Below are 23,036 nucleotides of genomic sequence, written 5' to 3' on the forward strand. Positions count from 1 at the left end.
GCCAAGTCTAAATAAATTCCTAGAAGCAGAGAGGCTGAGTCAAATGGTATGCAAAATATTACACTAGATGTAGTACAAACCTAAAGCTTAAAACACAGGTTATCATTTTTTAAGGAGACGGAAATCATCTCCACGAGCAGAATAATGAGGGAACACAGAGCTGTCCATCAGCCCAGAGAAGATGCACAGCAAGTCTGCTGGACGGGAGTCACACTGAGCTCCTTCTGAGGACCCAACTGGAACCTCTGAACGAGATGGAAGGAGAATGGAATCTTCCCAGAGAGTGAGCCAACTCCGACCTCGCAGTGAGTTGTCGTGTGTTCAGGAGGAGGCAGGTGGGAATCCTGACAGGGGAAGACTGGGCCACAGGAAGGTCAGTTCAACCAAAAAGGTCACTCGTGTTCAACCACCACTGTGTCAACCCTCCAGGGGGCTCCTTCTCTTCAAACGAAACTGGAGAAAAACTGTAAGGAAACTTAGCCTAACAGCTTCCAGAGCACGAGGCATACTGACTGCAAACTGCTCACGAGAGAACCAATTTCACCAATAAGCAAAAGAGTCCTGGTCAGCCGGAACAGTGAGCTGTTCTACAGTGCAGGCCTCACATCTTTTCAAAGCAGGGAGGGTCTGGGCTTAGCCTCACCGCTTAAGACCCTCACGGTAATGTATGCAGCAAGAGTAAATGACTCTAATGATAACATTTGTTGTAATTGCCTAATCTCCCTGGTTTTTAAAGAAGGAAGGTATTCAACAGATCAACTGTCACTATTTAACCACAGGGGGGACAGGATTATCTCTTCCTCAATTTTTACCAACGTTCATATGTAAATGAAGTAAGTTTCTAAAAGATACTTTAAAAAAAAAACAGGAAAGTCGAAGGAGGAGAAAAACAACGTTGTGTTTCTATTTCTATGAAACAGAAAGATTGGCAGAAGGATTAATGAAATGACAAACTGAGTGTCAGCAACAAGTCCTCGGTGACAACGAACAAGGCTCAGGGCCAGAATGCTGTGAGTTTGGCCCCTCTGACTTCTGTTTCCACATCTCTGTTATGGGGTTAACGGCACCATGCTGATACAGAATTAAATGAGTTAATATACGTGAAATGGTTAGACCAGTGCCCAGCACAGGAAGTGCCATTTAACCGTCAGACACTTATTTTCACCATCAGTGTCATTTCCACGTGTACTTAAAGAGGGATGAAACCCATGAGGATAATGCAGGACTTCAAGTAAGCCAGAAGGGCTGGTGAGGAGGTGACAAAAACACAAGCAGAACCGACTTTCAAATAGCCCACCTTCTCAAAAGATCATTTATTGACTAGCCATTGAAAACTCAGGATGCATTTCATCATAAAAAGGATGTTTCAAATGGTGGTTGGGTTCCTAAACCAACACAAAGAAATTAAACAAAACTCAGTCAGATAATAATGAAAAAAGAGGGAAAAGATTAAGGAAAATGACTGGAAACTGCTCAAGAACATTATGGGAGGAAAAAAATTCTGTGCCAAGACCGGAAAAAAAAAAAAAAACCGTGGAAAAACTTGAGGAGGAAGCACTGTCCCCCAACACGCTGTGGCGGAAACACTGGAATGGAAACCCAGGTCTGAAAGAGAAAAATCAAGTCATGGTCTACAGGTTAGCCAGTGCTGTCTTTAGCTGTCACTTGACTAGTTTCAGAGAAAATTATAACAAAGTTTTAAGCTACACTGGCTGGGAGTCTGGATTTCTTGGACCTGATGAATTATGTACTGTAATGAACTCTGCAAATTAACTGAAACCAGGCTCTGCTCTCCTAAGGAAATCTGGACAATGAACATATTTCTCATCGGTTACTAGTTCGAAGTCTAAAAGTAAATCACATAATCAAAGGGAGAAACTAGCTCAAGTACAGAAAAATACAAAAATGCCCCCTATAAACAAAAGCGTTCTTGATTCATGGCAGTACGTTAACAGAAAGGTAAAAAACTGCACAGCAACCTCCAACCTCAAATGCAACACAATGAAATTCCAGAACGGACAGGCCCAGTGCCCTGGTGGGTGAGATACAGGTCTTTTGCAGAAGCCACAATCCCTTGACTCAAGCAGAGCTCAAAGGAATTCTGGAGTTTAAATACAGACGTTAACCACAATCTGCTAAAAACAGAAGGAAATAGACATTTAAATTCAAAGCAGAAGGATGTGTTCAGGAGAAAGTGGGTGCCGGTCTCCCCACTATTTGTTCTTCACCCCACGTGTCCCTCTTGCCCCTGGGCTTTGCCCCCACACTGTACGCTGTCTGCCCTCCACATCCCAGACCTACTTACACGTCAAAACCAAACCTGGGATGAAGACAGCTTTCCTAAGGAGGGGCCGATTAAACTGTTTCTTGATCTTGGTACTTCAACTGAAATTTCAAAAACTCTAAAGAGTTTAAAGTACCTAAAAATTAGCTTAAAGAAGAACACTCTTTTTAGTTCCCTGGAATTTGAGCTAAATGGCATGATCCCTAAGGTAAAATACTACCAACTCCTGCTTCACTGTGAATGAGGGAGGGGGCCGGGGGCGGGGGGGAGGTGGGCAGGGGATCACCACTGCGATTTTGTGGCCACTGCTCTTGGGGTTGGTGTACTCAACTCCCAAAGGCTGGCAGGACATGTCACATGGCTCTCCCCTCAAATACAACCACCTGACTGCAAAACACTTAAAGCAGCTGCCATTTGTGATCTCAAAGTATGAAAACTGAAGTTACTTGCCGGAGAAACTCAAAACACGATAGGCCTTGAGAAACTGCTGCTACAGCTTCAAAAAAAAACCTGACATTTAGAAAAGAGATCAATTTGGTCCCACAAGTGGGCCTCCAAAAAAGTAAACTGAATTCTTCTCTGCATTTTAAAAAATGTAGCCAACACAATAGTGAATACCAGTAAATTCTTAACTTAAAAATGTTCACAATGATGTGTGTATGTGTGTGTGTATAATATGTACAGCACAGTACCCTAGAGAGATGGTGAGATCCCCTGCAAACATTCATACTCAGTTCCAAGCAGTTTCTGTGACTTCATCTGAACTGGTAAGTACATCTCTTACGAACAGAATGTTAGGTACTGAAGGAATAATCCAAAGAGATCAGTTTAAGAAACCAAGGCCAAGAACCCTTAAGACCCGGTGAACTCTGTTTATTCTCAGTCAACAAGGACATCTGCTTCTAGTCTATTACACAACTACAAGGTCACGGTCCACGGGGAAATAAGCTGCTTTACTCACTCACACATCAGAACCCGTGAAGCTAGCCTGAACCTAAACTCGCCCACAGATGGAAACACCACCAGACAATGAAACCAGTATGAACTCGAAGCTGAACTACGTTGTAGGAAAAGACGAAGGTGAAAATGTAACAGAGCGTGGTGAAACGGGAAAATGACGGCCAAAGGCACCTAACTGTTCAGGAGCAACTCCACACAGTGGGGCCTTTTCCGAAGTCTCCAAAGTGGAGTGATTATCACCAGCCTGCGCCTTGTCCCCAGCCCAGCCCAGCCCAGCCCAGCCCTTGGGGCAGCGGCCTGCAGGGGGGGCCCAGATGTCAGCTGCTCTCAGCAGAGGAAACCCCCTCGCGTGACATGACATAAGGGGGTGTGCTCACGAGGACCAGCCAACCTAAGAAAACAGCTTTAAAAATCACTCCTCACACCAATGCTAGCACCATGGCTAACATCCCAAAGACAGAAGGACTTCCAAAAGCCAGCAGCACGTCCGCTCTGGGTTCACTCTCCAACTGGAAATTACAGGCAAGACACCCTGTGCAACTAAACCCCAGGCCTGTGTGCACTCCCACCGGGGGGGAGGGGGGCTGCAGTGACCCCACAACTTGTTTCAGCCCAACTGGTCCTAAAAAGGCCTTCAGCCTAGAGGAAAGGGCTAATGGAGGGGAGGAAACACCGTGTAAGAGCTGCTCACCCACTCTCCCTGACACCCGGTAGCAAGGATGCCGGTCCACAACCGGGAAGGGGCTGTTCCCCTGCCCGCATGGGCTCTGCACACACCTGGTGATGCCAGGAAACCACAGACCGGCTCAGCTCCTGGCCATAATCTGTGAAAACAGATGCCAAAGGAACTGTCCAGGGCTACTGTGTAGGATACTGTCCAGGCTAAGAGTGGGGTTCAGGGCAGAAATCCACAAAGCAGCCTGAGGGCCTATGAGGAAACATTCAATAAATATTTGTTGATTGATTTTTTTAAGAGATGATTAAAGGGCTAGAGGGAAAAAAGGCTAGGGCCAAAGGTCAAAAGTAAAGCATCTGTCATCTAGAAATGGGAGTCTGTGAAGGGCCATTTGATGATGGTCTCGCCGCTGCCCCCACCAGCCAGCTTCTTCCAGTGTCTGCAACTTGCAGGCCTGGGAAAGGCTGCCAGCAGACTGAGAATTCTCCAGCTTTAAATTATTCCTCTGAATAATGAAATGAATGATCAACCCTCTGGAAGACTACCAAAAAGTGCAGGTTTATCTCTCCAAATTATAATGAGGATCAGTAAATCATGTCCATCCTCTACCACCAACTCCAGGAGGCAGGAAAAAGAAGACACAGTAGAAAAGGGCCAGGACAACTTAAGTCGGGGAGGCAAGGGCCAGTGAGACCACTGCCCACTGCGCTTCCTCTAGGAATGTTTACAAGCACTTGACATTGATTACCTCCACTGCAACCCAACTGGGAAGACACTATGATCATCTCAGTTGAACAAACTGAGGCCCAGAGAAAAGAAGCAAGTTGAAAAAAAAATCACACAGTTTGAACAAGTGGCAGAGTTGGGATTTAAACCCAGTGCTCTGAACCATAAATTATGCACTGGGGGTTCAGTGCTGGGTTCAAGATCACATATCACTAAACCTACAGCCAGGATTCACCCCAGGTGAACTAGAACTGAGGCATTTAACACTAACAATACACAGTACAGTCTGCACCTGAAAGAGTACTGTCCAAACAAACTTGGAAATGTTTATTTATTCCCTTCAACTAACACCTGGTCCAACGAGCTCTCCTAGTTTAATGGTGACTGGGTTTGGGGGTTTTCTTGGAAGCACGATGCTGAGGCCAATATTAAAAACAATACCAGAGACTTTAATCACAATCATGTAAATAATAACAAAAGAGGGGCAACTCTTCTCCCAACAGATCTTATTTGATTGGGCAAAGAGGGAGACAAGTATTAAAATTTAAAAACAGCGTTTCTAAGAAATTAAAAGCAAACAAAAGAGCTGAATTTGAGAAAAATCAGGCCCTAAGGATAAAACACATCCTTAAGAGCAAAGTCCAGCAGCAGCTAGACTTGCAAATGGAGCTCTGGGCCCCGGACACAGTCCCATTCCACACATCACTGCTCAGGACAGCCTCGGGGAGCCTGCGTGAAATACATACTCTCAGGCCCCGAACCCCAACAGGCATCCAAGATCCCATGGTGACTCCTGCGCAGGTTTGAGAAGTGCCGCCCTGTGCAAGGCCTATGTGTGCCTGAAGACACGATCACACTTTCTACCAGAAAGCAAGTGGAGGCAGGGACGTGAAGGAACCAAGTGCTACAAGGCTGTCAAAATCAGCACCGATTCCTATAACTTATGTTTATAAACTACAAATTAGAATTACCATTTTATTCTAATTCTGCCATCAAGCGTGAACAAGAGGAAATTTATTGAAAAAGTCTTTGTAGTTCATAACTGTCACCTATTTTGAAAGTTAACCACCAGAAATCCTCTGATCGCAAGAAGTATATTATTAAATGACGTTCTCTTATTCTTTGCATTAAAACTGTCCATCCTGGGCAATGGGCAGAAAGTCCCGTTCAGTTTTATAAGAAATTCCCAGTTCCTAAAAGTGGATCACTATACAATGAATGAAGCTTGCAAAATAAGGAAATATAGAAAAGAGTAAAGAAATCCGAGTACAGGGGCCACCCTGAATCAGTATAAAGCATATCCACAAACATCCAGAATATTATTAAGGCAAGAACAGAACTTACAGCACTGGCTTTTTAGCTTACTAAAGCCATGATGAACACACTCTGAAATAACACATTTGTAATAATTCTAAAATGAAGGATCTGAACGTCTTGCATTTGTTACTTTCCTATGTCCAGAGAAGTGTAAACCATTTCCCCCCCTTTAGAGATATACTTTTCCCTAAGTTACCAGTGACTCAAAAAAACACGACATACAACTCACCAACATTGACAATCCATGTTAATCAAATTTTTACTACTCCAGAAAAATCAGGAGCTCTCCTTATTACCACCTAAGTCACCAAACCAGACATTTCCTTCCCAGGCTAATAATAAAATGTGTCCATCAACACACTAAGAGGGCAGCCTCATTTCCTGATCTGAATTGCATATTCAAGTATCCATGTAATTTCCTTACATTGCAAATACACAGGACAGCTACAGTTCTGCATTCATCCTTCCTATCAAACCACGGTGGGAAAGAAAACAGAATCATCTCACACAAATCACTCTTAAGAACTTACAGGCTGCAGAGCTAAACCTATAAAAAAATAAAATAAAATAAAATTTGGCCAACATTCCCCATTTAATGTGATCCTCTCACACAATGGGAGCTGGATTGCAATCATCCATTAATGTAACCTACCCTCCATGGTCAATAAATAAATGTCAATTCTCATCACTCAGATAAATCCTGGGTGAAAGGGCTAGAAAGAAATGAAGATACAAATAAGATTCTGTAAATATCTAAGGAACACACTGATGACTGATTTCAAGCCAAAATGTCTAGAACCCAAGACAGAAAGTGAAATGCCTGTGATTAATATGGTCTCCCTTCTAAATGCGTTAAAGTTATGCTAACACTCTCACCAGTCTCTGAACAGAGAAAAAAGTTTAAAGTTCAAAAAGGGCTTAGGTTCCAATTTGCTAACTCAAGTCGCACCCTATCATTTTGTAGCTTTCCTCCTTAGATGGCCCCACTGTTCCTTTGGAATTTTTAAAGACCTGGGATTTGAGTAATTACAGCCATTTCAGAAACAGTTACTGAAAATCAAGTTACCTACACACTGCTTTAAATGTTTGCCTTTGAGTCTTTAGTTTGTACAGAGGCTATGCAGAGAATCATACCTAGTTCTTTTTACCAGAATCTTCTCACCCCAATATATTCTGCTTCCTGGCTTTCAAAATTCACTCATTGAAGGGTTACTTACTGACTAGTACCCTTGATAAGAGTCTGGGTAACCCTAACTCTTCTTTAAAAACTATTTCAAATTAAGAATGCAAGATTTGGGAAGACACCAGGGAGGTTACCTGCTTCCATTCTCCACTTCTCCCTCTCCCTCTCATACGCATGTGCACACACGCACACACCCTCTGCCCGCAGCAGGGTGCGCTTGGTCTTTGCAAACAAGCTCTACCATCCAGTAATTGGCTCATAAATTTCATTCATAACTTGAAACAGAAAGGGCCCAAAATGAGCGATCGGTAATTTTAAATGTTGTCATTATTCTCCTGGCTGCAAGCGGTTAAAGAAAGCCTTGCAAGCTCATGAATTACGGCTGCAGCTTATTACTCTCAATGAGCTCAGAACAAGTCCAGCATCTCGGGAGCCAAGATGGGAAGGAGGTCAGCTGCAAGTCCAGATGCTTCAATGTCACTTCTCCCGCAGCAGTGATGATCTCTCCTGCTCCCAGGCACTCCCTCTTCCCTCACTGCCCACAGCACAACCTTAAGGTGGAAAAGTTCTACATGTATTTTATGCATCTTCCCTTAAAATGTATTTCAGATCAGACCTTGACGATTTATTAGTCTGCAAGCAGAGGTTTTCACATGCTTACAAGATGAAAGGTAGAGCAGTCAAAGAACTAGGAAAAACACACATCCAACCTTCACTGCTGGGAAGTTTTCCAACAGACTTCAGTCTGCACAAAACTGCTCCACACTACCCCAACCCCAAACACAGAGGGATAAACAAACACTGTCTGGACCTGGTGACTGATTCTTACAAATATCAGACTAATTAGAAATCACACTTCAGGCAGATCTGGAGTTCCGTGCAGGGAGACATCAGATACTGTAGGTCGGGGGGCAGGGCAGTGGTGGGGGAGGACAGACTTGTTAAGCAGTCTGACAGTTACTCGGAAGCCCACGCCCACAGGGCCTGAGATCCTGGCAGAACTCCAGTTCTCTGAAGGGCAGCAAAAGCGATCATCATCAAGAGGAGACTTGGTGATCAGCCTCAAGGCAGGCAAGTCAGACCAACAGAAAATATGATTCAATACAAAATGTTTTATCTCATCCGCCCACGCCCACGCCCACCCCCTTTGAAGTGAGGAAACTGGCAAAAGGTTGCCTCAGTAACTTCCGGCCAAGTGAGGATTGCTCTGGAAACTGCAGCAGGGCCATCTGCGTGGCCCCCAAATGATGGTGCGGCGGGAAAGAAAGGGAACAGAGGCGAAAACCAAGGGTTTGGCAAAGCTAGGTGGGTTTACTTCTGTTTCCCTCCCCAGCCTAACTGAGCAGGAAACCAGTGCTGCTGCAGAATGCAGGCCAACCTAGCTCTGAATGCCAGCTCCACCCCCTCTCCAAAGTGCAAATTCCTTCCTACAGAAAAGGGGTAATGCCAGCTTCAGAGAGCTGATGGCAAGCTTAGTGAGTTAAAGCAGAGACTCAACAGATGTTCTGGTCCCCTCAAACACTGCCCCCAGCCCCTTCCCAAAGAAAGTATTTGGGGGAGTGGGTAATTGGGTTTTTATTTACTTGCTTATGTTTAATGGAGGTACTTGGGATCAAACCCAGGACCTTGTACTTGGCTAGGCACTCACTCGGCCACTGAGCTATACCCTTCCTGCCACAAAGAAAAGTATTTATCACTCCACGGACCCTCTTCCTCCTGACCCCACCCAGAGACCAAAGCCATTTCTTCCCGAGTCAAACACACCTGGAGAGAAACCTGAAGTCTGAGTTACCCTCCTGACAGCTTCACGTTTTACAGACTAGTTGTTGGTAGCAGCAGAGGCATAATCAGAACATAGCCGATGCTCCTTACACTGCTTTGGCCTTTCCCAAAGAGGGTTCCAGAGAAGCCTAGGTCCGTGGATATTATTCAAAATCAGGGTTCACTGACCAGCTAAGTTTGAGAAATGTCAGCTTTAAACAGCTCTTTTTCCTTTAGCTTTGTTCATGTGCACTGTGGTTCTCTAAGAAATCTGACCACAGAAGCGTCTTTCCGCTGCCCCCCTCAAAAAGCATAACACATTTTTCTCAACACACATTTGGGATACACCACACAATCCTGTCTAACTAATTTTGCGGTTTAATTCAGGTCTTTATTTGGGGAGGAGGGTGTTTTCCTAAGTAATATACGAATGAATGTTCACTGAAAAAGTCAACGATACTGAGTATGTAAGGGAAAAACACGTTCGCTTAGAGAAGCTGGAAAAAGGCAATTATCCTTGGAGGCTTCAAGTATACAAATAGTTATTAATGAAACATAACTAGAGAAACTTGTAAAATTTCAAGTTCTCATTGTAGTAGTGAACTCTTAGGACCCTTAACAGAACTATGACTTCATTACAAATTGTCTAACAAACCTAGCAGTCACTTTTTCAGTCTTACATTGTAAGTGTGGTTTCACCGTGTCAGATCTATCTGTGCACAGATCTGGACTACGTGCAGTAAGAGCGCGCCGAGAATATTGTTTCCCCAGTCCTGTCCTTGCTCTACTTTCTGAATTTCCTGTACTACATATATGCTCCTTTCAAAAGGAAAAAATTCACATGTTACCCTTAAAGAGAAAACACAGGGCTCACTAAATATCCTAATACTTGATTTTCTCCAACTTTCCTGCCAATTCTTACAGATTAGTAGGGCTACCACTCGAGTTATGTGGAAAGGACTCCAAAAAGGATTCAAAGATGGCTAGGACCCGCCAAAGCCATGATCCAGAGGGAAGGAAAAGGGTGAAGCGAATTTACCAACTCTGGTGAGTAGGGGGCCAAATATCCATGATGAGGCATGGGTGCTGCGTGCAGAAGGAGGGTCTGGGAAAGGGTGTGACTTATGAAAGCATAAGCAGATAAACAGAGGATGACAGCTGAAAAGAAACATCAGGTTGAAACCACACCTAGGAAGATGCCTTCCTTTAACTTAGCTTAGGAATTGTGAGCCTTGCTACACTAATTACGCAAATTGGGAGTGGACACTTCAAGGATGGAGACCGTCGGAGGATGTGAGCAGGAAAGCCATGATATGGACAAAAGCCACACGTGAGGTGCTATGAATACTGCAGTGTTAAACCACAATGGAAAATGGAATTAAAAAAAAAAACAAACTTTCACAGCATGAAAACCATAAAATAGTCTAGATATGTAAGGGGCTGGGACATACAAGATGGGCCTGGTACACCTGGTTGTGTCAGAGTAAGAAAGTGCTTACAGAGCGATGGGGACGTGTTACAGGGACGCAGGAGGCGGGGCTCCCAACGTTAACTTCCCCGCTGATTACTGTGGTTTTGTAAGAGAACGTTCTTATTTTTAGGAAATATATACTTAAGTATTTGGAGATAAAAGGGCATCACTATGTCTCCAACTTACTCCCAAATGGTTCAGAATAAGAAGTGTGTGGCGTGGGAGAGACACAGAGAGAAAACATAACCAAATGTGACAAAATCTTAAATGACAGAAATTCTTTATACTAATTTTGCAACTCTCCAGTTAAAAATAAACTTTTAAAACATACCACAAAGTGAGGGGAAAAAAATAAGTCACCAGGCATTCCAAGATGTGAGGATATCAGGTTATCCCTGCTTGATAAAGATCTGCTGGTGTTGTCTTCTCCAGAGACTCCAAAAACCGTACTATTAGAACATATACTACAAACGACCAACTGCAGTAATTTATGCCAAGAAAATAAAGAATAGCATTCACTCCAAACTAATGAAAATGTTCCTGGCAAAGCCACTTATAAAAATGTTACTGACAAAGGCCTTTCTTTTTGTAAGTTATTTAAAAGACAAAAGGGAAACTTCTCCTCGTGGACTGAAAAGGAGCAAGATCAGAAAATGAAGGAAACTGGGGGGAAAAAACACCTTTCCACACTAAGCTCCGGCCTCTCAAAAGGGGAGAAAGCCACAGGTCTGGCAGAAGCAGCCTCTTTTGTATGTTTATGTGACACACAAAATGTTTTTTAAATATAAAATCCTGGGCAGCCAGGAGTTGTCCAGCAATGAAACTGGCATGTCTTAAACCCTTCATCATCCAGCAGTCTCCGCACACCCAAGGCTTCCAGCAATCCCAGCACTACTCCCGTTACACCCAGAAGCAGGTACACCTACCCCTAGTGCTGAGAAGATGATTAAATCCATCAAATGTCTCTGGCTTCCTCCAGTCCGTCAGTTTAGTTAGGTCATACAATCTTCATTTAAGAGCCAAAAAAGCTATTCAATTGAAAACAATTTCCCCCCCAATTAAAATGGCCCTAAAATGCTAAATACTTCGCATTTCTTGAAATCTTACTAATAACTTCATTAACATTAGCAATGCCACCTCTGGCCACACCTACAACCTGCATAACGCGACGAGACGGTGCTATACTAGGGAGCAGTTACAGGAAGACCCTGGTGGGCAAGTTCTAGTTACCTGTTACGGTGCTTTCAAGAAATCATAGTTGATCCACCAAAATGGAAAGGGTCTCTGAGTTCATTACATTCTCTCCTAAAATAACTCCTACTCCAGGATCCTCCCTCTGTCCCAAGCTGCCAGATTTCTCTCCCCCAGATGACAAAGTCCTTCCCCTGTGTCTCTTCTCTATTAGGAGAACTCAGGTTGAGGCCCTGACCCCAAAGCTACTACCCCCAGCAGAGTTTAGGATGTACATCAACTCACAGTTCACCACCAGTCCAGCCTAAAAATCTTTCATGGTTCACTAATTCTTGATTCCAGGCAGGAACGAGCCCTACATCTCCAGGCTCATCTCCTTCCGAGACCGGCAATAACCCTCCACTCCAGCCAATGGACACACCAACAAACACAGGGAAGCCTACATGTGTGCCCACGTGGCGCCAGGCCCTGGTCCTTTGCAATATTCTTTCTGACCCTGCTTATCTAACCATTCATGCTCCAGCCTTTTGCCTGAGTAACTTCTACTCATCCTTTATAACTGCTTTCCTCATCAGTTTGTGTATCTGTCTCCCCTAGACAAAGAGATCCTTAAAATAAAATACAATCTTACTTCTGAAAAACACTTTAAGATAATCAATGTTTACTAAACAAACCAAAGATTATTCCGTAAGACCTTACCACATTTATGATGTCTAAATGTATATATCTGTAACTAAACCATTTTGCTGTACACCTGAAACATAAATCAACTATACTTCAATTAAAAAAATTAAGTAAAGCCCACTAATTCCTTTGTTTACAAAATAGTTGTCCTTTTCAAGAACCAAGGTTCTTTAAAAATGATTTCTAAAATGATTAGTAAGAAGACTTAATAGGCATCACAACTTAGATAAGGGGAGATGGGTTATCCCTGAAATGAGGCCATCTTCCTTTAACAACCATGAATTCATGATGTCTAACAAGGTTTGCCATTTCTACAGTTCAGTGTAAAATCTGCAGAGGAAAAAACAAGCAAGCAGATCTAAATCCAAAAGTGTATTTGGTAACCTATCTGAAAAGAAACAATTAAAAGTAATAAATTAATTATTAATAATAAAAATTTTAAACTGCAGTTATAGGTTCACTGAATAGATGTATCCCCATTAAAACTGTTATTATGGAAAGAAAAAAAATCAATACAAAAAGAAGCCTCATCTCACAGCACGGGCAAACTGGGGGAAGACCTCAGACTCACTCATTATGAAAACCTAAAGTGAAGGGGCTGATTCAGAAAAGCTGGCAATGAGGTGGGGCAAAAAAGTGTTATTATGGAAACTATGTACTCACATAAGGAAATGTGATAATATCTAGTGGAAAAAGAGAGAAAATTGTATATACCTCAGGATTACCAAAATATTTTCACAGAGGGAAAGAACAGCTGTTTAAAAAAGAAAAACAAAATGTTTACAACACTTGTGTGGGGTAGCAGAGCTAGGTAACATCTCTGCTTTTCCGTGGCTTGTTTCTGTTACTACTTGCAAGGGGGGAAAACATTTTAAAATATGTTGTGTGTGAGGGAAGGCTGTGTCCCAGCACTGAGAAGGGAGGTCTGCTTGACCGCTCTGCACCCCGCTCCTTGGTGACCCGGCTCCAGGTCACCATGATGGGGGGGGGGGGTGTCCACGGGCCCTCGGCTTCACTGGAGGGTCACTGCTCCTTCTTTCCTGGCTCCAAGAAATTCCCCTTCTTGGCTTAACTGCTGCTTCAAGTCTGACACAGTCTGAGAAGGCAGACCATTTAGGTCACTGAGAACCGTAGGGATAACAGCTCCTCTGCTTCCCTCAATATAAAGGAAGACCATGTGTGGAAAGGGAGGGGGGCTGGGGTATATATACAGTTTAACTTCAAGGAGATAAATGAATGAGAATTTTCAACCTAAGAGAAGATAAACACTTAAACCAAGATGCTACTCGGTAATCATACAAGCTCAATCTAATGAGAACTTTTAAAGCATTTTTAAACTCACTTGAAAACCAACATTACATCATGTGAGAGCTTGCTTCTAGCCAGACACTGACTCCTAACCACTTGAGGACAGCAGGAGGACTGTATACTAGTGCTGACAAGGATGCAGAGCAGCTGGACTGCTCAGGGTGGCACTTCAGAGAACCGTGTGGCTGTTTCTTACAGAGTTAAACATACACCTGATTTATGACCTGACTACACACCTAAGGACTGACTGGCCCCTGAGAAATGAAAACTTATTGGCTACACCCAGTCTTGAACAGAAATGTTCACAGCAACTCTCAGCCAAAAACTGGGAACACCCCAAAGTCCACCGATCAGCAAGCAGATCAATAAGCTGGGGTGCACCCAGACCAAGGAGCACTTCTCAGGAGTAAGAAAGGAATGAACCACTGAGAAATGCAACAGCACGAATCAACCTGAAAAGATCGCGGTGTACAGAACAGAAATCAAAACACTGCCTGGAAAGAGAAAAAGTAATTACACAGGGCGTGAGGAAGACTTCTAGAGTGCTGGAAATAAATTTTAGTTGGGTGGTGATTACATGGGGATTTACAGAAGACTGTCAAAACTCAAAGAACTGTATACTTGAAATGGGTGTTTCCAACTACGTAAATTATGTGTCAATAAACATTTGCTAATTTGGATATCAGCAAAATAAGTATTTATTACAATTAAGATTATTTTTTAAATTAAAAATCTTTGCCCTCTCTTTCCATTAATATAGGTGGTTCACTGGTTTATAGATTTCTCTTTTTCCCAGATCTAATGTAGTATAGTTTCTTGTCCCATTTAAGTTATCTTTCAAGAAACATGTAAGAATAGAAAAATTGGCTTTAAAGAAAATCTTTTATTTCATTATAAAGACTGTTCCCCTCAAAAGGAGCACACCACATTCAGTGTTCTGAATACACCATGCATTTAATCGCTCCTCCTTACTCTTTCCTGTTCACCCTACCCCTTCCCTTGGACTCACCCTCGTACTGGAGGAAATCACTTCTTCAAGGCCCACTCAAGTGCCACGTCATCAAAGTGGCAAACTGTTCAACCCCAGTCAGGACCATTTATATGTCTGAGCAACAAACTTGTCCCCAACAGAACTGTCCCGGGTGGTGACATCTCTCTCTCTGGCCTCTCTCCCCACTCCCTGCCTTGGACAACCACTCCTGCTCAACTACAGACTCCACTGCTCCATAATACAAAAAGCTGATGTCATAATGAGATCACTGGCTTGGATATCAGGGCCATTAGTATCCAAATGGCTCTGAAGAAGTTCTCCCCTCTACACCAGCTGTTTTAGGGCCCATCCTTACCTTCTTCCTACCTGCAGAAGGCAACATCCAAGTCAATTCACCTCTGCAACCCCAGAGGATCTACTTAATGTCCTATAGTGAGTAAATCCTCTAACTATAGACAAAAACCTTAGGTAGAAGCAAGCCAAAAGGAACATTAGCAGGAAAAGCCCCTCATTTTTTTGCAAATGAGCAAGCTATGGCCCAACTAAGTTACACATTCATACATTTAATAGGCACTGAGCACCTACCATGTGCCAGGCACCACAAGGCTGTGCGACTAACATTGTTTTCATATAACACATGAGTATGCATACATATGCAGCTAGGTTTGAATGAAAATTTACATATATGGATCTTACATTCCAGTGGAAGGAATTCAGACAAACAAGTAACACATCTGCAGTCTTTCCTAGCTATGCTCAACCTCATCTCTGATCATATGCACCAACATGACTTCCATGTGACCCTGGGTGTCACTGTCTGGGATTTCCATCCCTTCTAAGCTTTTCTCATGTGGTTTGTTCTCTGCTTAAGGTGCCATGTACATTATATAAGATGCACGTATTTAACAAGTGCCTGTGACGCTGCACCAGGCACGGGGGATCAGCAGTCACTGCGTTCCCAAAGCTCACAAAGCCACAAAGCTCCCACCTGGGGAGCAGGTATCACACAAATCATTCCACGGATGTCCACAACTCAAAGTGCTGAAAATGAGTAGCCGAGGCCTCGACAGTGCATGTAACATGGGCTCCTGACCTAGAAAGGCCACCCTGAGGATGTGACATTTAAGCTGAGGCCTGAAGCAGGACTTTGCTTGAGAACAGCAGAATAAAGAAGGCTCCAGGGAAAGAACAAATGAAGAAGAAAGGGAGTCCAGGGCATTCAAGAAGATTCACAAAGGTTCTTAAGTCTGTGACGATCTTGGAGAAGGAAACAGCGCCACGTTCATTTTCATCAACTATTAACGTAGGCCATGAACCAGAGACAGAAGTACCGGGAGTCCGATACCAAAAAGATCCTAAATATTCTCCTATCACATTACAGTGGCTGAAGACAGCATGAAAGAAATACCATTTGTGATCACTGCTTTGAAGCTGCAATAATTAAACCCACCAACAGGGCCTGTTGTTTAACAGGGGATTTAGAAGTACACACGTTTTACCATATCACAAATTTGCTTTTTAATATCCTGATGGCTATACTTTCGTGTAATGGGTTCCCTTCGTAATCCTGGATATTTTACTGTCAGCATTTGGAAACATTTTAAGAAAGGGGTCAAAAGATATGTATGCTCATGTATAATTGAAAAATTGTGCTCTACACTGGAATTTGACACAACATTGTAAAATGACTATTACTCAATAGAAAAGTGTTTAAAAGGGAAAAAAGAAAAAAAAAAACAAAGGGGTCAACAGACTGCACCGGATTTCAGAAGGTTACAAGCACCTTTGGGAAAAGGCAACAGCCATGTGTTTGGGGAATGCAGACTGGAAGAACAGGCCTGGGGGAGGGGAGAGCAGAGTCAACAGAACCTGGCAGGCTCTCGCCAGAAGGCTGGACTCAGAGCAAGGTGATCATCTGCTTACCTTCACTGCTACCTGGAAAACGGGCAAAGGACACAGGAGCAGGCAACAAAGAGAAGGCAGGTACCAGCAAACGAGCTAGGAGGCTAATGCCTCCCAGGATGAGGTTCTGGTGGGCTGCACGAGGGAGGCAGCACTCACAGAAAACAGACTGATTTCAGTAGAAACACTGTACTAGAAGGAGCTCCAAACTGAGTAAAATCAATATATAAAGAATAACGCCACTTACACTTTGGAAGTTGCACGTTGCCAAGTCAACCAGCATAAATCTGCTCTCCTTCCATCAAGTGGGTTTTAATATATGTGTCTGATACATAATGCGTGCTCTATGCCAGCAAAAATTCCTTTATTAAGAGATTCCAAGGACCTTCCAAACTGTTCTACTGCTGTGTAAATTTTATGGAGGCAAAAGGTTAGAAACACAAAGACGCTGCCTTCCTTTCTAGAACACAGTTGTACTATAGCCTCACTTATTAGGGAGTATATTAGAGGAGACAATAAACAAAGGGTCTCTGAGGAACCAAAAGCAATTGGAAAGTTCACAGACAAGAGCAATGATACTTTACTTCTCACAGAGGCCCAGTCCCTGAATCAGAGACTTTTTAGCTTTACTTTACATAGCAAAAGCCTCGTTTCTGGTTTCCCATATTATAATTACCTACATGACAAAAACAGACTTAAAGACACATCCACTGCACCAGCAGTAAGTGGCAAGTGTCAAAAGAAATCAGGGAAAACTCGAATGAGTGGGGAAAATACAAGTCTAAAGCAGTTGCTCTACAAGGCTTTTCAAGTAGTTCTATCCTTTAAAAGAAACCTCGTGGATGGTCAAAACACGCACAACAGATGAAGGCTCAGAGCCAGTCCTCAAAGGGCCTCTCACCAACGCAAATCCGGCCACAAAGAAAGCTATGTTGTTCAGGGGCAGACTCCTAGTTTTATCTGTCAGTTTTATCCATTTTCTACCTTTCATGTATGTAACAGTGGCCCAATAAATGTTACCCCTTTAATCTTTTCCTTTGTTTTGTCCTCTATTTTAAGGACTATAAAACTCATGGACAGAATTTATGCAGACTTTTATGTATTTAAAGTGGATTTGGAATCCCAGCATAGGCCAAGTCTGTCTTCTTATACATCCATGGGAACAGGAACATGTTATTTAATACTGGATAATGACAGTCATGACAATAATTAAGTACCAACACTTTGCAAAAGTACATTTGAAGCCTTTGGGTATATAAGAAGGGATAAACCCTAACATCCCCATAAAAAGTGGCTGTCAGAAGAAGTCATTACTGGATGATTCCAGACAGAGACCGGAGGCTTCATACCAGTTTAGCGGCTGATGGGAGAGTTCAGAGAAGGTTAAGAAACTGGAGAGTAGTATTTAAGTAGACTGGAAGTAATAAGAGAAAGAGAATTTCTTACAGAATATTTTCATATTCTTGAGGTCAAAAAAAGCATTCCTAAGCAAGACACAACACCTGTAAAGGAAAACTAAGCTGAACTACAGAAAAATTTAAAATTCAGGGGGAGGGTATAGCCCAAGTCGTAGAGCGCTGTTTAGTATGCACGAGGTCCTGGGTTCAATCCTCAGTACCTCCTCCAAAAGATAGATAGACAGACAGACAGACAGACAGACAGACAGACCTTATTGCCTTCCCCTGCTCCAAAAAATAGAGAAAGAAACCAATATATAAATAGGCAGAGGTCATGAACAAAAGAAATATGGACAGCCAAAAGGCCCATGAAAAATGCTCAAGACAGAGAAATGCAAATCCAACGAGTCATATTTTATTCATTCGCAAAATCTAAAGAAGCTTTATAATACCAAGTGTTGGCAAGGGAGGGAAACAGACTCTCCACACACTGCTGGTGGGGATGTAAATTGGTTAAACCATTTTGGAAGGAAAAAAAAAATCTCTTCCTACTGTAAGAACGGAGCACATACCCTTGGACTCAGTATTTCCACTGCAATACTATGTCAATATGTCCACATGTGTGGAAGATGGAAATTTGATTTTAAGTAAACAAAACAAGAGGAAAACAACCTAAATGTCTACCGAGTGCTTCCTAAATGCCAGGCACTCCCTTCTAGGAAGGGGATCATAAGGAAGTGGTTACATAAATTACAGTACACTGGTCCTGTCAGATATTACACAGTATTAAAAAGAATGACATGAAAAGATCTGCAAGACATAGTTAAAAGAAAAGGCTAAACCACACAAGATGACTGATTATATTTATATAAAACAATCCAAAAAGGAAAAAAAAAAAAGCAAAGCCTACATATCCATGTCTACATAAATATGCATGTGAACGCACAGAAAGCAGACCGGGCAGGAATGCATGAGTGACCCGGGGGGTGGGGGTGGGGGTGGGGTTCACATCCTGCTCTGAACATTTCTGAATTTGATTTTGAATTCAAAATTAAATTTAAACTCAAAATCAATCTGAATCTTGCATATCATGATATATTCACGTTATTTTTCTTTTAGGCACAAAGTTGCATGTTAATGGCATCACATGAATCAAATGTAGTGAAGAGTGAAAAGACAGAATCTGGGGCAAACCCAACATGCCAGTGTAAATGACACAGCTCGCCCACACTTAGAAAAATCAAACACTGACACACCTGAAACTTTCTTAACACTCACCCAAATCAGTCTTTCAAGTATCAGCTACTGCATGATAACACTCAGTTAATAACACTTGGATTTACAGGCTAAGAACATTTTTGTCCCAGAAAAGCAAACACACACACACACACGTTAAAACCAAAGGGTTGTGGCCCTTTACTTCCCATGTTCTGGTTCAGAAGGAACTGCACTAAAGGAACACAGGTCCAAACACCCTGTTCGGAGATTATCAACAACAATCTCCCACAAATATTGTCAATTCAGATCTTCATTCTTTCCACTGGCATTTGAGCCAATTCTTCATGATCTTCTTTTTAATGCAGGAAGAGGGGAGAACCAGGAAGATTACAGGAACAAGAGGATCCAAAATCTTAGGGTTTTCTTTCTTTTTTTTTTTAATTGGAAGGAAAAACCCGAGAATTTCTCGACTTGGCCCTGCTGTAGTTTAACTTGAACAAATTGAGAGACGCTACATTACTACAGCTGAAAGACAGCCAACGTTTACTTTGGCAGAAAAAAACCAAAGTCACTGAAGTCATTTTTTTTTATTACCACTAAAGTGCTACACTACTAAAGTCCTTCTTTAATGATTAAGCAAGAGCACCTTTCAAATTCTCCAAAGTCAGAGACTTGAAAGGAAGAAAGGAGTCACTGGGTAATATCCAGACACACCCCACAGCCTAGGTGACGGGTCTCCCGGTGTTCATGATACTGTGCCTTCAGCTTCTCTATGTGAGATTTCTCCAAATATAAAAAATTGGGGAAAGGGATTTAATCAAGTTTGTCTGGACGAGCCTTGGGTTAAGGTGGAAACGAGGATAAGAAGAAACAGTGGAACAAAAGATGAAGCACAGTTGTCTACCTGTCAACAACATGCAGTTCTCCCAGAACAAGGCCACGCGCCCAGCACAGAGCAGATGCTCACTAGGGTGTCAACACACAGTGCGAGCCCTTGGGTTCTCAGAAGCTGAGCCTTTCAGGGAAGGCAGAAGCTCACCAGGATGAAATGGAAGAAGGAAGAGGGCAATACAACCACAGCCTTAAAGGACCATGACCTGGACAGGAAAGAGACAGAAAAATGAACAGGAGTGTATGCTGCATAAGATGATCCTGGGATAAGACTGAGCTAATAAAGGGTTTTAGGTAATGCTTAAGGGCTTAGACTTTATCCCATAAGCAACAGAGAGCTATGGAAGATTTCAGCCAAAAAAATACAAGGTAAAAAGAAAATTTTTTTTTCCATGACAGATAATGATGACAACAGTAGGAAGCTTAGGGCTAGTACCTCATCCACACTAACCCAACAACACAAGCAGATTAATATGGTACAATTTAAGGACAAGAAAGTTGTGCTGTGAGAGCTAAGGGAAGTAACAGCAGAATTTTAATTCAAGTGCTGTCAGCAAAGGCTTTTATAAATCTGTAGGAAGGGAGATAAAAGAGTAATATACCTGGACACAAACGTTTATGACCTCAGAGTATCACTGAAAACAGGAGGCGAGCTGTGCCATGCATGAAGTTCAACACTCACGAAACTTAAAAAACAAACAAAAAAAAACCCCTGATAATATCAAACTTTAGCCAGGACACAGATGTTGCTGGCAGGAGTAGCGTGCTTCAACTATTTCAGAGAACATCTTAGTGTTTACTAATGCTGAAAAGGCACACACCTTATGTGTGAGCTGACAACCAAAATCCTGGGTCTACACAGTAGAGAACTTCTATAGATGTGAGTCCAGAGATGCACAAATGAGGCTCACAGCTATGTTTAGTAGCAAAAAAAAAAAAAAAAAAAGAGAGAGAGAGAAAGAGAGAAAGAAAGAAAACAAAAAAGGAAACAGCTTACCGTCCATCAGCAACAAATACATAAGAGCTTTTCTTGGGGGGGAAAAATTCAATCTCAAAGTATTTCCTCCCTGAATCTCACATTTCAAAAGTAAATGATTTTCCCCTTTCTAAGGCAGACAACCAGCAGCCCTCTTTCCTCTGCCAGGACACCTGCCACCCCCTCTCTTCTGTGTTCTCCTTTATTATCACACCCCAACACACACAGACACATACACACACACCCGAAGTGGCCTCCTATACACTTTACTGTGTGAGGAGGCAAAGAAAAACTCTTTTTTGAAGTCAATCAGTAACAGCACCCACAAGGCAGGGTTCTCATCCCAGCTGAGATCTTCTCACCAGGTGCTAGGTGGGACCAACATCTCAGGACTTCAGAGGGGTAGACAGGTGATGCATCCCCAGCCAGGTTTTGAAAACCAAAAGCCTCTCTTTCTCTTTATTCTCAATTCTTTTTTTTATCTTCTAATTAGAATTCCTTCTATATACTCAGCATCTCACTTTCCAGCTCCTTGAGTTGAGAAGGTTCATGGTCAATCCCTACCCCTCCCACCTCTTCCTCCACAACTTTCTTGAATCCTGCCTCCCTCTCCTCCTCCACCCCTCCACAAACATGGGCTTAGTCCCACCAGGCGAAAATCTCAGACAAAATGAGAAACTCGGAAGGCAGGGCTAGACTAGGCCTGGGGTGTTAGTGCTGACCCCCAGAAGCCACCGGTGACCACCAATCTGGGGGTCTGCAGTGAGTTTACACAATAGCTGGGTAACCTCTGCCCCGATTCACTCCTGCAATCAATCCTCCCAGGCCGCAGGTTTAGCAGACGGGGCGGGGGTAGGGGGACCTTCCCCTCCTGAACTGCACCTTCCTTAATCATCAGTGGTCAGCCACACTCATCTTCCTAGTTCATACTTCTTACTGGGGTTAATTTTTTCCTTGCACTTCGTATGGCATGCTCCAACAGTGTTCTCTCCACCCAAAAGAGTTGTTTCTGCTTCCTCTCCATTTGTCCGTATTGTCGCTCCCTTCCTCCTGAAATTTTCCCAAGCATGTCTCACTAGATGGAATCCTTGGCTATCTATTAGATCTATTAGTTCTATAATCTTGGCTATACTATTATATAGTATACATTTTTCCTGGTTTTCTGCTTGAAATAGATATAATAAATGTAATGCTTTAGTAATAGCCATTCAATTTGTTAAAATCATTATTTTACCTCAGTAAGTTATTATTTTCAAGTTACCCTAAAATGCAAAATGAAGCCTGCTGGGCCTTGATTAGAGATTTCAGTTTAACTACAGGTTCCTCTTCTCCTTCAAGTACCCTGAAAAAGGGAATGGCTGACCACCCTGAAGAGCTTCATCCAGGAGAGGGAATGGTCAAAACCCCTGAGCTTAGACACCTTGGGGTACAGGAACATCACCTCACTGCTAAACGCTGCACAGTGGAGGAAAGAAGGGGCTCCAGCCAGCTCCACCTACACCACATGCTCCTTCAGCCACTTCTCTCTCAAAAGCCAAGAATGTTAACCAATAAAAATAAAAGAATAAACTCTGCTTTGCAAAGGTATGTGAGAGTATATATGGTTTCTATACTTCACCACTTAACTCTATTATTGAGCAGGCCAGGCACTCAAAAATGTGGTACTCACTACTGTGCAGAGAATTCCACAAAGCCCCTTCACTAAGCGCATGTTCATGAAGAATGGAAACCTGGAGGGACCGTAGCTTTTTAATGAAATACATGGTGCTAAGATTTTGCTTCCTCAAATGTGTTCCCTCTTCCTTAAAGTATACGGGCAAGGGCTTGCCTGCTGATGGCCTTGTAACGTGGGGGAAAGTCCAAAAAACAATCAAATTGTGCCAGGCCTGTTACCAAGAAACTAGCACAGCAACTCTTTTGCTGAACAGGCAGCACGAATGAAACACAGAATGACTACCCCTGAAAGTAACACCCCAGGGTGTCTCTTCTCCAAGGCTAGTCTCTGTCCCGGTCTGTACCAACAAAACCACCCCTTGCTTCATTCCGTAGGGCCCCCATCTCTGCCCCAAGGCAACAAAGGCACAGAAGAAAGTGGTAGAT

At 42.8% G+C, this 23,036-nt stretch overlaps 1 protein-coding gene and 1 long non-coding RNA gene across 7 annotated transcripts in view; one reads left to right on the plus strand and one right to left on the minus strand.

Annotated features, from left to right (window-relative positions):
• Positions 1-23,036, minus strand: part of JARID2 (jumonji and AT-rich interaction domain containing 2) — a 228,546-nt gene that overhangs the window by 177,875 nt on the left and 27,635 nt on the right. The gene's annotated exons all lie outside the window — the stretch shown is intronic.
• Positions 1-23,036, plus strand: part of LOC140687627 (uncharacterized) — a 38,538-nt gene that overhangs the window by 9,603 nt on the left and 5,899 nt on the right. Inside the window, exons 1-2 of one of the 2 annotated variants that reach the window (XR_012062025.1) lie at positions 8,087-8,217; positions 9,832-9,954. This is a non-coding gene — a long non-coding RNA (uncharacterized lncRNA). Of the gene's footprint in view, positions 1-8,086; positions 8,218-9,831; positions 9,955-23,036 lie in introns of those variants that run through there. The other variant, XR_012062024.1, reaches the window with a different exon arrangement.

The sequence above is a fragment of the Vicugna pacos genome, chromosome 20 (assembly GCF_048564905.1).
Source record: "Vicugna pacos chromosome 20, VicPac4, whole genome shotgun sequence".
In the NCBI taxonomy this organism is placed as follows: Eukaryota; Metazoa; Chordata; class Mammalia; order Artiodactyla; family Camelidae; genus Vicugna; species Vicugna pacos.